The following is a 12,480-nucleotide window of genomic DNA, read 5'->3' as shown; positions in this document are numbered from 1 at the left end:
TTTTTTTTTTTTTTTTTTTTTTTAACGCAGCATATCTATAAGGTATAGAGAAAACTGCAAAATTTGGAAAACTAATTTTTCTTTCAAATTTCTGTCACTGCATTCCCCACTGTACCTACATTGTTCAACAAAACTAATTTGTTGCCCCGCCTTATACAGTTTGATTTATTCTATGTAATATCTATACGAAATATACTTGTTTGGCCTGTTTTAAGAATTATATTTCGACACATCATCTGCATACCTCTCAGATCTCAATTCAACTGTCTTCAAATTCTATGCTTTAGGCAGGAGTACATCTGCACCCTTGTGAACCTGTCCCCCCTCTCGATACAAACGATTTCCGTAGCGTTTTTTGTTTGTTTGTTTGTTTGTTTGTTTCAAGATTTCGACTTTTGCGTAGCAAAGTGCGAAACAAATTTGCATCGCAATTTGCAAGTTTTGTATCGCACTCTTGGCAGCCAAGAAAAACATTATTATTATTATTATTATTATTATTATTATTATTATTATTATTATTATTATTATTATTATTATTATTATTATTATTATTATTATTATTATTTCATACAGTGAAGTAGTAAACATTTTCTATGCATCACAAACAAGTATGATAATGAAAAACAAAGCAATTATATTTTTTAAAAAGTTTTAACTCTGACACTCTATAGATTGTTTAAGCTGGTAGCTGTTTTCGAACGGTCCATATAAAGTTTTTTTTTTCTTTAAGTGTGTAATGACTTAGCCAATTTCTACTCTTATATAATTCGTTTTTCATATTTTAAACATTTTAAACCGAACACTATTTTTTTCCGTAACTTCAACGTAAAATAAGCAAGCATAGCAAAACAGATATATATATATATATATATATATATATATATATATATATATATATATATATATATATATATATATATATATATATATATATATATATATATATATATATATATTTATAGGCCAATATTATGAAACAAATATGAAAAATAGAACAGAAAAGACTACTGCTAAAGTCCCATATTTTTGCTAGTAATCTAGCTTTTGAAAAGTAAGCTCGAGTCTTGGATTTGGACTCGATAGAGTCGATTGAGCCTCTTTCTTTACAGATAGAATAAAGTTAGAAGAGGATATGATCTCTGTCATCAGTTTTAGGGTCTGTTTCCAATAATTTGGTTTGTAGTCAGTAGTAAATAGTGTTCATGAGAACAACACCTCATGAGACACCTAAATATAAACATTCTGTCATAAAGGAAAGAGAATGATAAACTGTTTACTGTTGTAAAAATAGCCCACTTTGGTAATAGAGCCAACAGACACTTCAAGGTAAACGTTGGGTTTCCAAGACGACCAATCACTGAGCTTTAACTGTATGTAAAATCAAAAGAGAACCATTCTGTCATAAAGGAAAGAGAATGATAAATTGCTTTCTGTTGCAAAAATAGTCCACTTCGGTAATAAATTATGATCATAGATGCATCGCATTTCTAGGATTCTGTGTAGCAAATTGCGATGCGATACCGGTTATATATATATATATATATATATATATATATATATATATATATATATATATATATATATATATATATATATATATATATATATATGTGTGTGTGTGTGTGTTTTAAGTACTAGTGGGAATGGAAAATGAAGCATAGGATATGTAAACACTAGTAAAATTGGAAAGATATAAGATACAAGTAAAAATGGAAAATTAAAAGATATAGAATATGTAAGCACTAATAAAAATGGAAAGACTTAAGATACAAGTAGGAGAAAGAATGAAAAATGACATGTAAATATTGTTAAAAAAGGGGAGGAATGAAAAATATATGTACGCACTAGTATGAACAGAAACTGAAAAGATATAGGCTACGTAAACACTGATAAGAATTAAATAGATTGTGTAAATACTAGTGATAATGGGAAGTGGAAAGATATAAATATATAAGCAGCTGTAAGAATAGAAAGTGAAAAGATATAGGCTTGTAAACGCTGATAAGAATTAAATAGATTGTGTAAATACTAGTGATAATGGGAAGTGGAAAGATATAAATATATAAGCAGCTGTAAGAATAGAAAGTGAAAAGATATAGGCTTGTAAACGCTGATAAGAATGGAATGAAAAAAAAAAACTATAGGTGCTTTAAGTATTAGTAACAATGAAAAGATATATGATATATGAGTATTGTTAGAATGAAAAACGAAAAGATATAGGATACAAGAATTAGTAGAGATAAGTAAAATGATAAGATAAAAGTTACATTAGTAAGAATGGAAACTGAACGATATAGGCTATGTAAGCACTGATAAAAATAAAAAATGAAAAGATATAAGCCATGTAAGCACTAGTAAGAATAGGAACTGGAAAAGACAAGACTATATTAGCACTAGCAAGAACAAGAAAATAAATAATAATACTACATGAAAAATACTGTATTCTCGATGATTTTTAGTGCTATTTTGTCTTGTAATATCGTTAAAGAACAAGGTATAGCCTTGATATAACCTTCATTTATCCCCAACTAAGAATAGAACACATACATATTCAACCGTGTTCATAAAATTTCATCACACAGATTACGCACATTACGTAACGTATTTACCATTAAAAAAACTTAATTTCAATTAAATTTTTCCCCGAATCATTCAATAAATATGAACGAATCATCTTATGTCAACACGGAATAAAAGGGGTTATGACTGCCGGGATTACTATAATATCACACATACACACACTTACGCAACAACTCACGTCATGAAGGATATGTCAAGTTATCTAACAAAGGAATACATGTTATGTAATAATCTTTGCATAGACATTCAATAGACCCTTTCCCTCTAATCCTTTTGCTCCTTAGCGACAAGCAGCATCAGTATTATGAACACTGCAGATTCTATTCTGACGAAGCTGAATAAATAACATTGGTCTCCATGAAGAAAGAAAGATATCTTTGCTGACAAACTGGAAATAACTAACAAGGAGTAGTTTACTCTTTGGGGGGTATTCTTTTTGACAATTTTCTCAAAAACGACTCATTTCATTAATAATACTACAATACACTATGTCACCTCTCATAAAAAAAAAAATCCACAAGGGGTAGCTTAACCTTCGGGAAGGTGAGTTCTTTTCGGATGATTTTCACGAGAATGGCTCAGACAACTTTGACCACATTTCATAAATAAATGTTCCATTAATAATCTGACAATATGGCATAATTAATTTGTCCTGAAAATTCCACATAGGTTAGTTTACTCCTAGGGTGAGTTTTTTTGGGGGAAGATTTTCTTAAAAACAAGTCAGACGAATTTCCGAACAAGTCAGTTCATATTTCATACACAAATGTTTCATTAATACTTCTACAGTACCTGATAAGTAATTTCTTATGGAAGAATTCATAAAGGGTAGTTTGTACTTGGCGGTAAGCTTTTTTCCGGGGTGGTTTTTCCATCAATTCTTCGAATCATGAAAAAAAAACTACCTGACTTCTTTCGTAAATACTGGCTTTCAAAGACTGATAAAGTAGCTTTCCTTGAACCTACAAGAAGCATAATTGGTCATATGAAGTTTGAGAACAAATCACAGTTACAATAAGTTGAAGAATAGAATATCGAAAAATGGTGGTTCTCTTGATTCTTCAGACTTGCCTCCAGCTAAAAACGATCTTGGTTTATATGGGTTTGAGTAATACTCGGGAACTCTTAACAAATTTACAAAAGATAAAAAGGGGAAACATTCTAACGGTACCTTCTACGACACAGCCTGATGCAATCTAACCTAAAAATGTAATAGGAGAATTGAGAAAACTTAAAAAGTACAAAATGATGTTTGTATAGGCTTATGATGCAAGACGTTAAGCAGTTAAAATTTTTTAGTTAAACTATTTACGCTATGTGTTAGGAATGCACAACCATTCATATAACAAATAAACTAACTTTATTTACGAAATGTATTTTGCTTTCGTATTACTCAACGGGAATTAATTGTAGTGAAAACTGCGAAAGAAGAGAGATTCCTTTACTAAACGCTCAATTTTTAGTTTTTATTTATTACCAGGGTCTGGAATGATATGTAAAGTATTCTTTGTTGTAGAAACAATAGTAACATGGGTTTATACTTTGTTGCAGATATTTTATGAGCACTTTAAGCTAAATCTATGTACGTAAAAAAAAAAATAAGTGTGTATAATTAACCTCCCTTATTTGATTTTTCTTTTAAAAAAAAAAAAAGTCACAAGGACAATATATCGTACGCGACCTATAAGATCTGAGCTAAACTTGGCACGTAGGTAGACCTTGAATTGCTTAGTAAGTGTATGAAATACTTTCCTGTGTACACCTTCGGTGCCCGAGCTATTGGCCATCAAAGTTGGGAGCTTGGCTTACCTGGTTAGTGAATTTTCTGTAATAAATTCACTTTAAAAATATTTGTAGATTATTTATAAGAATGTAATAACCTATAACAGTTGCGTATTTAGGATTTTGTTTCGAGGGGGCTATGCACATTCTTCTGAGTAGGTGTATATACTAGGTCTATGTATGTATTCAGTTATTATATATACTATATATAAATTTATCTATTTCGGGGGGGGGGAGGCTAGGCTTGAGCCCGATAGCCACACCTTAAATACGCCACTGACCTATAATAACCTAATATAACCTGTAGGCCCGTTTATAATAAAGATGAGACAAAAATCGTTCTTCAACGATTTTTAGCTCATCTTTATTATAAACGGGTCTACAGGTTATATTAGGCCTTTTTTTAAAAAAAAAAAATAGGTAAACTCACTAGTAGCTAACTACAGTATATAAAAAGGTTAAACGATTGATTAATTCTGAAATTGGAGGGGGGAAAAGCATTCCTAACGATTTGTTTACGTAATCACACCTTTATGATCCCATTCATTTTGCTCCTGTTGAGAGCAACTTTTCAGTTTATAAGAAGAGTACTAATGAATAATCGACGAGCACTCAGTTTGAAAGTTGCCGAAGAAAGGGATAAATTTTCAATCTGAAGTTAAAATATTTTATACTCATATGAAATTAACATTTTTTTTTTTTTTAGATATGTTTCAACAAAGACATACATAAACAATATATCAGTCAGATTATGTCGTATGTACTCTATTAGATTACACTGTTTTCTTCAAATTTGGGAAGAAATTACAAAACCCACACGAGTTTACTTCGCATTAAGGGATTTTCAAATGTTGAAGAAATTTTGTTAAAAGTAATAAGAATTTGACCAAAAATTTCTAAAAATTTGAAGAAATGTTGTAAAAATTTACAAAAATTTGATTTAAAAATCCTGAATTTGAAGAAGTACGTACGAATTTACTGAAAAGATTTCCAAAATTTAAAGAAATTTTGTTAAAATACACAAGAATTTCCTCAAAATATTCTCAAAATTTCAAGTAAACAATACGTGTTTATGCATAACATTAAAACCTTATAGACACATTGAATATGTCTCCTCTCTACTGTAGCATTTACTAAAATAGTAAACATAATTAATCTCCATGATAAACGTTGATCCTACTTTGCAGAAATTGTTTACATACAATTTACGTCATTAGAATATAATCTCATTTATAATTTACAAGCTGTTTTATATTACTTATATACGTTAAGACGAACCCAAACTGTAATAGGTTATTTAACTGAATCTTCTCGCAGTTGTTTCAGTAATTTAAGGGTCTTCACTACAGCGAAATTAAACTACCGCTAATTTTAGAGTTTTTCTGTAATATCTTCAAAACAAATAAAATGTTCGAAAAGCAGAAACGTAGTGAACTAGACAATACGATTTTGCATGTGATACCGTTATCACAACCCACCTATCTGCTTTCAATTTGCAACTGTAGATAGATTTAGCATTTTTTGCGGGCTTTGTAAATAGCGGCATACCAAAAGCAGATAGGTGAATTGTGGTAAAGCTATCACATGCAAAATCGTATTGTCTAGTTCACTACGTTTCTGCTTTTTTTTTTTATTTTTATTTGTTTTGAAAATATTACAGAAAAACTTTAAAATTAGCGGTAGTTTAATTTCGCTGTAATGAAGATCCTTAAGTCAGCACATAGATCACGAAACAATTTCTCTAAAATTATTTAGGTGATTCTATATCTTCCGCGATACTCAACTGCCAGAAAGTCTTTTCCAAAACATATATAACAAAATATATTTGTAACTGGAATATTTTGGAATATTCATAACTGGAATTAAAATCCTATTAATTGATTAGTAATTGGAGCTCTCTCTGAACTCAATGGTCAACCTACATCTCCGAAGAACAGAAGGCTCGGGTTCGATTCCTGAGTAGGAGCTTATGTGGTTCAGATCTCAAATTAAGCTGTAGGTCTATGTTTTCATATAGCCTCGGTGCTGAAAAGTGTTAGTAAATGCCAAAACAATCAGCTAATTATTATTCATTACCAACATCAATTACCAGCTTCCCTGGGTTAAAATAAGGAAAATTAGTAATATGTTCCGTTAATAAGTCACTTTTTACTATTACTAAAGCGCTCTTTTTCGATCACTTATATATATAATTTCCCCCTCCCCCGCCCCAAGTAGCGGTGCTGAATTTGGATTTAAACTGCATCGAAAGTGTCACTATTCATCTCAAAGACCCTAAAAACTATGGATTCGGCACTAATATGGGTCATTTTCGATCATTTTATATATATATATATATATATATATATATATATATATATATATATATATATATATATATATATATATATATATATATATATATATATATCCTCCCTTAAGTTGCACCATCAAAGTGAAATGACAAAAAAACATCCCAGGCCCGAACTTCATCTCTGTTGAAAATTTGATCAAAATCGGTCGTGATTTTGAAGAGTTATTTAAGTCACAAACATAGTCACTTTCATTTTTATTAAATAGATTCGAACACTTACTGATATTTTGAATAATACATTATCTAAATGAATTATTAGAACAATTATTCGATTAATTATGTTGTTCCAAAGTTCGAATGCAGATACTTTTTCTATCTTTAAAAGCACAAGTGCAAACTAAGAGATGAATACTATATAAATGCCTTCTGGTAGTTACACGGTATTGCTCGTAAACGTAGTGAAATATTAAAGCCAACAGTTGTGCATTCTTTCGCATAAAGAAAACCACTCATAAATGCAAATGAAACGAGGGAATTAGTGCAAACTAATGAAATGATAAAGAGTAAGTGGAATCGAAACTAGTTTCAATTTATCTAACAGAAATCCTATACTCGTTCAATCAAGAGTTTGTACTCGCTAAACTACGATCCGAAACTGCTCTCTTTACTACTGAACCAATAAGGACTGAGGGGTTGCCTCGACTTTCCAAATGTCTAAGAATTGGAAATAACTGTAAGACTCCTGAATGTGAATTGATTTTAATTGAACTTCGACTTCCTTTTCCCGTTTTTATCCAAGTTTTATTTTTTCCCACTGGGGATAGAACTCGGAAACAAGAACAGGGATCCATTTTACAAAATTTAGAATAAAATTAAATGAAATTTATGAGATTAACGTCCTATGATTATGCCCATTAGGTTAAGGGAGACGATGATTAAAGCAAGTGAATGATAATGGAAGAATTGGTGGAATGGGAATTTGGGAGGAAACGGGAGTACCCCGAGAAAACCCACGAGCACGATGTGGTCCATCACAAGCTTACTTAGCTGAGGGTCGATCCAGGGACCCCACGTACCAGAGTTAAGCGCTCAACTACTGAGCGACCGTGCAACCAATAATACATATTTGCAGGGTTGTAGAGCCAAATTCATCTGTACTGCAGCACTCGATGGGATATAAGAGTACCGAAAACTTAATTTAAGCACAAACCGAAAACTGAAATCAAATTACGAATGTTTATTTTAATATTGGATAGTGAACCAATACATAACAGAAACAGCCATAGCATAGTTTTTGTAACTTATTGTTTACTAGTTTCACTTTGTGTTACGTGGAACTACTGAAAAATCTGTTTTGTATCAATGTTCATGAAATCCATCTAATTGCTTTTATTTTTTTACTTCATCTTCCATAGAAAGAACAGCAAGTACGGTGGACTCTCTCTCAACCTTATTTTCTTTAACCACCCACTTCCCAAGAAATGTGTCATCGTTATCAGCTGTGTTTGGTCCGTTGCTCCTCCAGCAGAAACTGTGCCGGAGCCTGCATATGTATACACCTCAAACTCATGGCGGGATTATCCTGCCCTCCTAATTTATAGACCTCCTTACACAGCATTGTATTATCCAAACCACCAGATGAGCTGATATTAGCGGAAGTATACATGTTACCCCTTAGAACATAGTCAATCCAACTATCTCTAATGATAGTGGACTGCATACCTATCAGGCGTTCCCAGTTCCTCAAGATTTTAAAATCCGCTTTTTAAAAAATATATATTTGTAGACTAGTAAAAAAACGTTCATTGATTTTTTTTAAAAAAATCTTAATTATACACTGCACTTACTTCCCGTAACAGGTTTGTTAACTTCACCTCTGGAATTTGGTGCTTAACAACTCGGAAATTAAAAGTCTCCACTTGAGCAAATTTGAAATATTGTTCGACCTAAACTAGTTTATTATGCGTGTGAAATATCGTGGTGTGCGAACATTTGGTTCGTGAGTTATTGGCTGTCAAATTTGAGGACTTGAACTCAAGTAAGTCCATACCCCAATTTGGATGGCAAATAATCTAGAATCAAAGATCTACATACCATAACATTTCATGCGTGTGCTTGATTGGTCACGTGTATTATTATTATTATTATTATTATTATTATTATTATTATTATTATTATTATTATTATTATTATTATTATTATTATTATTATTATTATTAAGTATTTTGCCTTTCGGCAGGTTCTAGGACTAATGATGATTTTTTTTTTTTCAATTTTAGATTTGAGCCTGGAAATGTTTCTTCCACTTTTCTCGACCTTCAGCTTCCTCTTTTAACTCCCAATATTTTTTCTTATCTTTCATATCATCGATCAGCTGTGTTCTTCTTCTTCCTATTCCTCCCTTCCCTTCCATCTTTTCTTCTATGGCGGTGTGAAGAAGACAATTTCTTAGCAAGATTGTCCAATCCAATTGGCCTTTCTACGAAGGATGGTGGCTAGAAGTGTCCTTTTCTCTCCTATCCGTTTTTAAACATCTTCGTTTGTTGCTCTCTCTGTCCATTTTATCTTCTCCATCTTCCTCCAACACCACATTTCGAAGCTCTCTAAATATTTCTTCTGTAACTTCCATAATGTCCAAGTCTCTGAATCATACAGTCCAATGCTCCATATATAGCACTTGACCAACTTCTTCTTAAGTCCAATATTGAGCCTGCTAGCTAAGAGTGATCTTTTCTTGTTGAATGCTTCTTTAGCTATGGCAATTCTTGACGTTCCTTTACCATCCCAAATTTGTCACGATCGGATGGGTTTTATCAGTCGTGATTTAGTAAAATGTCTTCATTTAAGTAAGTCCAAACCAAAATTTGGTGGTCCATAACTCGAGAACAAATGATCCGTATACCGCAATATTTCATGAACATACACGCCACACGAGATCTAAAATCATACAAAATTTGGCCAAGATTGGATTACTATTGTCGATTACATACCACAAATTTTAATGAGGTTTTACTAATAAGTCGAACCCCAATTTTGATGCCAATAACTCAGAAAACAAAGACCTGAATATTATAACTAGGTTCGTCACGTTCTATCACCATCCCAATTTTGGTCAAGATCGGATAAGTTTCATCAAACATGTTTCAGTGAAATTTCTTAATTTCACGTAGTTCAAATAAAAATTTGATGGATAGTAACTCGGAGACGAAGGGTCTGTACTCCATAATATTAGTTATATAATATAATGGATTATTCCTGTAATCCATAATATGAAATGTCTTCATGTAAGTCCAAACGCAAGTTTAGTGGTCAATAACTCGAGAACCATTTATATGTATACCATAATATCTCATGTTCGCACTAAGCTACAGAATGTATATACCAAAGTTGGTCAGTATCGAATTAGTATCGTCGATATCATAACACATATAATAATTTTCACTATGTCGAACCCAAATTCGATGGCCAATAACTCAAGAACCAAAAGCCTGCACAATAAAACATTTACCCTAACTCGTGAAGTTCTATCACCCTCCCAATTTTGGTCCAGATCGGATACAGTTCCATTGATTGCGTATGATGTATACTGTCCTGATTATTTATTTATTTTAGAAAAGGAAGGAAAAGAAGAACCAAAATAAAGGAATTTCACTCGTCTAAACTTTCCTTGCCTCTATGTTTAACCCTGTTTTCGTAGCTTGGGTAACACCCCTCTTAAGAGGCCCTATCACGGCAAAATTAAACTATCGTGAATTTTACAGTAATTATGTGATATCGTCAAACAGATAAAAGATAATCGAATGGTGGAACAAGAGCTTCCTAGACAATATTATTTTACATGAGATACCGTTATCACTACTCATTTATCTGCATTCGATTTTCAGCCATTTAGAAAATCGGCATTTATTTTCGCGTTTCTAAATGGTTGCAAACGGAAAGCTACTAGGTGACTCTTGATAACGATATCTCATGCAAAATAATATTGTCTAGGGAACTCTTGTTCCACATTTTGATTATCTTTTATCTATTTGAAGATATCACATAATTACTATAAAATTAGCAGTATTTTAATTTGGCAGTGATGAGGCCTCTTAATCAATTTTTAAAGTAAGTTTTTCTTTTAATCTTTCGTTTAATATGAATATTTCTAATTGTTTACTTAGATTTTGTGCATTAAATGTTGCGAGTTAAGTACTGCATTAATATAGCCGTGGTTATTAGTATTGGGGTTTTTACAGAGTTCCAAATGTTATCTTACTTGAAACAGACAACTTTTTTTTTTTTTTTTCAAATGAGTTCTCAACCAATGACGCTCATTTACATATAGCCCATAGGTACCTCTAAATTCGTCCACTGACAAATTCAGTTTCCTAGACAGCAGTCAGCCACAAATAGTACTAACAGAGCTATCATCATATTCCAGTAAAACTCAAAAACCTTCAGTTATAACTTATTTTTAGGTTGATTTTAACGTTCCAAATTAATATATATATAAGTGTATTTGTATACTATGCTATAATCTTCCATGCTATAACAGCGGTTCATTACTTTTTGGTGATAAATGACAAGAAGCGCTGCTAGCATTTTTTAAAAAAGGAATATTGTAGCAAACATTCCTATTGCCCAATTATATGTAATTTCTTCTTTGGAGGAGGGAAAGAACGAATATAACTGTAGTGGTAGAAGGTCCAAAAGTTTGGAAATAGTTCATTTTATACAAAGACACGGAAGAACATCCAGAACTAGACAATGACTACAATTTTTTTTCTAAGTTAACAGTGTTCTTGAGTGCATTCAAATTGAGAATATTGACCTCAGCATACATATGACTGCTACAAATTCATTTTTTGAAATTCTTCTCTTAATACCTTAAAGATGTTTTTGTTTTATTTTCAATTTGTAGTTTTCCACTTTTTACCAGGAATATTTGCTGAGGAATTTATTTTATAACCCAAAATAATCAATTGGGAAATATAGGACCCGAGTGATCGCCAGCCACGAGTAAGCAAGTAGCATTATGCGGGTAAGGCGCAAGGGGAGAAGAACTCGTCGGAAGAACTTCGTTGTCAGAACATAAAACATCGTGGGAATGTGCATACACTATTTTGGAGTATGTACAGTATAAGTGTAGGGCCGGATTAAGGGAGGAGATTAGGGGGCTATAGCGCCGGGCCTCCACTCTGATCTCAACTAAGCGGGCTGCGGTGGCTCAGTGGTAGAGCGTTCATCTCTGGTGCATGAGGTCCTGGGTTCAAACTCTGCTCCCGCCAAGTGAATTTTGTGGTGGACAAACACCGTATGTGTGGATTTTCTCGAGGTTCTTCCGTTTCCTCCCACTTTCTTCATTCCACCATTTCATTCATTACTCATCATCACCGTCTCCTTTAGCTTAGTTGGCATAAGCGTGGGACGTGAAACTCAAATATTTCATTTCATTTCTGATCTCAACTGGCTATCAATAAAGAATCATGAAGATACAATCATCGTAAAATAAAATAGGGCCAAAATTATGAAACATATTCTGTTAACTTTCCTCCTATACTTTCACAGAAATGTATTAGGTGAAGTCAGCAGGGGCCACATATTTTTTTTCCAGCCCCGGGCCTTCAGATGAGTAAATCCAGCCCTGTGTAAGTGTGTGGAGTGCTCAGTTGTTATGTTATTGAGAATTATATTACAGCGACGTTTATACATTAGTTATGATACTATCACGTATGCTGTTTAAATAGTTTCCTTAAACATTCGTTTTTCCTTCGTGAAATAATAATTTCAGTTGCGACTCCTCAGTGAAGCCATACAATTTTATTTCTACAATCTAAGGAAGT

At 32.4% G+C, this 12,480-nt stretch overlaps 1 protein-coding gene across 12 annotated transcripts in view; it reads right to left on the bottom strand.

Annotated features, from left to right (window-relative positions):
• LOC145684179 (uncharacterized) overlaps window positions 1-12,480 on the bottom strand; it is a 692,246-nt gene that overhangs the window by 172,807 nt on the left and 506,959 nt on the right. The window lies entirely within an intron of this gene.

This window comes from Thermobia domestica, chromosome 1 (genome assembly GCF_964235325.1).
Source record: "Thermobia domestica chromosome 1, izTheDome1.hap1.1, whole genome shotgun sequence".
Classification (NCBI taxonomy): domain Eukaryota; kingdom Metazoa; phylum Arthropoda; class Insecta; order Zygentoma; family Lepismatidae; genus Thermobia; species Thermobia domestica.
Note: the sequence above shows the minus strand (reverse complement) of the source record. Positions and strands in the feature narration are given on the sequence as shown.